Raw genomic sequence first — 6,000 nt, forward strand, 5'->3', positions numbered from 1 at the left:
TGGTTCCACCTGAAATATTCTTAGGTAAATCTATAGAAATGGAATGTAGATTCTGGGTGCAGGGGAGAGGGAGAATAGGGGTCACACTTCTTAATGGATATGGAGTGTTCTTTGGAGATAATGAAATGCTTTACAGCTAGATAGAGCTAGTTATTTGCACAACATTGTGAGTCTACTAAATATTCCTTACTTTAATTTAGAGTGGTAAATTTTGTATTATCCAAAGTTTATCTCAATTTAAAAAGTAGGCTCTGTGTATTTTCACTATCCTGTGCAAACTGACATTCTGCTGACAGGTGACCAGTGCTCCTGGCACTCACACTTGATAGTTCCTTCCTTTGCCCTGACAGCTTACCACCAGCCCCACAGCACAGCCCTTTCTACATTTACCCATGCTAACCTCACCTACAGACTGCAGCATGCTAGGGGAAAGGTGGTCACACAGTTCCATTGACTGCCAATGAAATATACAAGGATAAGTAGCTATAAATAACTGGGGTAGGTGGAATGTTTCTAAGTAGAAATGTGATACACTTGTGAGTGGGCATGCAGTGGAATATGGCAAAGCCCCAGAAAGAGAGCAGATGGGTGGCTCAGACACAGCTGCTGCCACTGGGGGGGCGGGGGACTTGCTGACTACCATAAAGATCAGGAGCAATGAGGGTCTGTTTGAAAAGAATGTTTCAAGGGCATAAAGAATGCAATAGTCACTTCACACCTGAAGTTCAGTGGCGGGGTTATAACATAAGGTCTGGGTTGATGGTGTGGGAATTGAAGGCTGAGCAAGTGCACAGCTTTTGGGAGAGGTTACTTCAGAGCTTTAGAATTCAGAGGACAGAGTTGAGCATACCACTAGGGTAATGACTGGTAACACTTTGGAATCTGAAAGAAATTAAGAAAGAAGTTTACATGATAGAGCAATTATTGCAGTTTTTCCTAAACCTAATGGAGCAGAGAACTTAATTTAGTCACTTTCCAGCCATCTTCATTTTGTTGGGCTCGTCCTTTTCTGCAAAATTTCAGAGACACTTCTCTGGCATCACGCAGAGGAAGGAAGTCTATGTCTGTCCTCTGCCCTCCTCTAGCATTTGTGGAACTGTAACTCATTGCATCTGATCTTTGGTCATCTTTTTAATTATCACCTCTATGGATTCTACGATTCCTTAAAATCATACCAGGCTAAACAGTGTGATATTATTTGTACATTTGCTAACACTACATTCTAGGGTTGTCACTTGCCTTATTCTGGAATTTACTCCTAGTATGTTAGGTTAGCTCACTTCAGAGATGCCTTTATTATTATTATTATTATTTTAATTTAAGATGTTTACTTGATGCCAGGCACTGGGCTAAATGCTTTGAAATTATGAAGTCATATTAATACATGAATAATAAAAGCATTTCAGTTATCTTTATCTCTCACCAACATCAGAGACTTTAGAAATTAGCATGATTAATATTAAATATGGGTATCTCATAAATGAAATTAATGGTATTCAAAATGTGCAACATGACTGGAAAACTGTTCAGAAAAATCTCACTTTTGCTTGAACATCTAATCAGCTTTGTAACCTATTCTCCAAGGGGTAGCACTTGAGATCTGATCTTTAAATTGCCCAGCCATTGTCCAGGGTAGTGTCCAGCTATAGTTCAAAGTTTCTGATATGTAAAAATTACTACTCTAATGACAAAAGAATCCTGCCTCTATAATATCATTTTGTGGACCTTAAATGAGATTTCTATACAGGATTGGTTGAGTGACCTTTAAGGACAGAGGATAGAATTCATTAAATTTATAGTAGAGAATGTATGGATTGTCAGATGCTTACTTGATAACAAGTATTTATTTAATAAATGTCAAATTATGGGGAACAATTAGATCTGAGACTTGCTTTCATTATAATCCTGTAAAATTTCAGAACTAGAACTAATTTTCCCCTATCTCAAACTTTGGTAGCTACTGTCATATACCCCCCCCGCCCCCACACACACACACACACAAAGTGAGTTGTACATGACCAAGCTAGCCAGTTTGCAACTTCACACTGCCAGGTTTAAACTTGGCCTCCAGAAAGAGTGGTCCTCACACCAGCTGCGGCTATATTTACTCAGCACAACGGTGAGATTACCTGGGGCTCTCTGCCTTGCAAGATTATAACACTACTGTCCTAGACACAGGGTAAATGGTTCCATTGTTCTCCATGGCATGTGAGGACTTCTTCATATAGCTGTTCTCTTATTCTTTCTTGATATAGTGGCAGGATTCAAGTTGCAATGCTTGCTGCTTTCTTAGGATTCAGAAATAGTTATAATTTCTCCTCTAACAGCATCTACCTTATTATGGCCTGAGCAACATCAGTGAAGAGTCCATCCCCATCCTACAAGGGTTAGTCAGACTCTAAAATGGTGGCATAATCCCTGCTCCCTGGTAATACCATCCTTGTGGAGTCTTTCCACCTTGCACTAAGGTTGTTCTGCAAATATAATGGAACACAACAGAACTAATGGTATGTCTTTTTTAGGTCAAAAAAGTCATCTTCACTTCTGTTCTGCTGACTTTCTGTTTCACTTCTATGGCTAGACCATACAACCCAAGGAAAATAAATCGTCTGAAACCAAAGGTAGGATGAGGATGGCCTTGGCTCCCAGCAAAGTGTTGTAGTGCCACATGAAAAAAAAAAGTGATTTCTTGTCCCAGATAGCCCTCATATGGAGGGACCACCTTGGGGATTGAACATTTATCCAGACAGGCTTAGAGTTCTAGATGCCTGACTGGCATTCTCACAGTCTTTCCCTTTCACCTTGAACGGAGAGAAGGCTTGTCATCGCTATTTGAGTGATGATGTTTCAGCAAATTCGTGAATCCACCAAACTACTAATTATAGTGTTGGCCGTGAATAGCCTAAAGCACTTTCAGTTTTATGGTGAGGTCAGAGCAGTGGCATTGGAATTAGGGACAGGCACAATTATATAATGGGAAGTTACTGGATATTATGAGTTCCACGCCTGGTTCTCTTTCTTTCCCTCTCTCTCTTTCTCTCTCTCTCTCTCTCCATCTCTCTCTCTATGCATGTTAGCTTTATCATCTGTACTATATTTGTAATCATCTACACCCCACATGTTTGATAGAGTTTTTCGAGAGAATAAAAGGAGTGAGAATGTTTGGTGAACTAAGAAATTCTATAGAACTATGAAAGATTTTTATTGTTCACCCATACCAATTGAAAAATTAAAAAAAAACAAATGTAAATTTACAAATTAGAAAGTCATTATGTGCTAAAATATTATTCCAAACCTAATTAAATTAGAACAATGGTTCATTTGTCAATTTGTATGCTAAGTATCCAAATAGTAATGCTTGGAATGTAACTAATGAACAGGAATAGACCAAAATAATAGGTTTGTTATGTAGCAAAAGCAACTACCTATATTAGCCAAGTCTTAATAATAATCTTATTCAGAATTCATTTTTAGAAAGACTGGAAATAGTGCCTTCTTAACACCTGGCTTGCTTTAAGTCCCTTATAAACGGTGCTAAAATGTATATGAACTTATTATATGCCTTGCACTTCACACTTTTCACAATGTTTTTAATGCATTTTCTCATTTGATTATCATAAAATACTTTGAAGCTAACTTGAATACTATTATCTCAGTGTATATATAAATGAAGAAAGTGAGTTTCCAAAAGTATGAATGTCATTTCAAGGTCACACAACTATTATGTACTAGTGGTACAGCTGGGACCCACTTTAGGTTTTCTCACTTCCATATACTTCCTATTACAACACAGATATTGTGAACTCTATGCATGGGCAATCTTGATTTTTCAGCTTCTGTTCCCACTCTGGGCCTCTCAAGCAAGCTAACAATCCTCCTTCATCTTAGCAAAGTAGCTTACATCACCACTCCATTTTTGCATTAGGGATATATCTACTAAATTCCTTTGCCCCTGCTTGAATTGGGGTATCCTTGCAAATCACACATTCCCCTGCCCCCAATATAAGAAGCAAAACTTTCTAGCATGCCTGATATTTGAACCTTCTGATAGTCTATGGACTCCTGTGTGAAAAAACAATTTACGAAGGAACTCTAAAGGATCAGGGGCCCCCAAATTGTCCTAGAGATAAAGTAGGATTTAAAGTAGGACAGGGCAAAAGGGATTCTGCACATTCAAATAAGACCACAGGGTAGCAAGAAAACTTTAATTCCTGCCATTTATCTCCCTGTGGGACTCATAATCAAAGGAGAAGAGATGAATTTCCGTTTTTCCACCTTTCTTTCTTTGTTTATTCATATTTTAAGGGATTTGGCATATTTTCAGTACATTTTTTTAGCAGCCTCTCTTTTACCTCTTAGCTTCCAGAAGCCAAGATTCACAATTATGAAAAGGGGGATACCTGCTTGTCAGACTTTGTTTCAGAACCACCAAATCTAACAATTGTTGCCTGAACTGACCTGCTGGGCTGGGAGGGTACTGGTGTGTAAACCTGCACTGATCTCCCTCACCCTTCACTGCAGAGGTTTTCATCCTCCTGATTGTGAGTGTAATCAGAAATAACTTCATGAACCCTCTTCTCCTGCATTTCCTTTTACTGCTATTTAAAATAGAAAAGAAATATAGTGATTCTATTTACTTCACACAATAGAGATAAGTCCATGGGCAACACTGCAGATTTCTTTAGGGAATATAATGGCTGAGAGTAGAAGGTGCTGCTGGAAGCTTTTGTTTCTGGCAAACAGTTTCTTATTTACTGGGGGAGGGAAAGCAATGAGAATAATTGAATATATTCATATGCGGGTTGTTTTAAAACAAAAGCAAAGCCAGGGATTTGAGGATTGGGCTTCTGAAAGAGTGGGTTTTATTCTGTGGGAGAGACAGTAAGAAGATTTGGGGGACACTAGGTAAACCGCCCCCACCCCCACCCCACACACCACTCTCTGTGGATAGACCAGCAGTCTCAAAGTTAAATCAGAACAAAAGAAGAACTCTTATACACTGTTGGTGGGAATGCAAATTAGTACAGCCATTATGGAAAACAGTGAGGAAGTTTCTCAAAAGCTAAAAATAGAATGACCATATGACCCCCAAATCCCACTGTTAGGCATCTATCAGTACATTGGAGAGAAATCTCTACTCCTGTTTATTGCAACACTCTTTGCAATAGCTGAGATATGGAATCAACCTAGGGGTCCATTGAAGGATCAAAATAGAAAGAAAATGGGGTGGTCATACAGAGTAGAATACTATACAGTCACCAAAATAATGAAATCTTATCATTTGTGGCAATGTGGATAAGCCTGGAAGACATATGATGAGTGATATAAGAGACACAAAAAGACAAATAATTTCTTACTCATATTCAGAAGCTAAAAAAGTTGATCTTAGATGTAGACAGTATAATAATAGTTATACGAGACAAGAAAGGGTATGAAGAAGTGGGACAGGGAGGCTTTGGATAAATGGATACAAAAATCACAGCAAATAGGAAGAATGTGTTCCAAGGTTCTTAGCACATTAGAATAACTACAGCTAAAAATGTGTTGTATATTTTAAAAATAGCTAGAGAAGGGGGTTCAAAATGTTTCTAACAAAAAGAAATGGTAAATATTTGAGATGATGAATATGCTAATTGCCCTGATTTGATTATTATGCATTATATATATATCAAACTATTATCCTGTACTTCATAAATATCCACAATTAAGCTCAAGTTAAAAATAAAAATAATTTAAAAAAAAATGGAACTCGGAGATAGCATCTGTTTATAAATCAGTTATTTGCAGAACTTTCCAGAGAAACAATACTACAAAGGATAGTTAACTGGTTTGAACATGTTATAAGGCCCATTTTATCCCACATGCTTCTAAGCATTAAAGTCAAGAATGATTACAATGGTCCCAAAAGAAAATGCCTTTAGCATTCTAAATCAGAAAATCCTTGCCTCTCCCAGCAAAGACCAAATACATATAAATCACAGGGTTTAGGCAAAACAGTAA

This window comes from Marmota marmota, unplaced genomic scaffold, assembly GCF_001458135.2.
Source record: "Marmota marmota marmota unplaced genomic scaffold, marMar, whole genome shotgun sequence".
Lineage (NCBI taxonomy): Eukaryota > Metazoa > Chordata > Mammalia > Rodentia > Sciuridae > Marmota > Marmota marmota.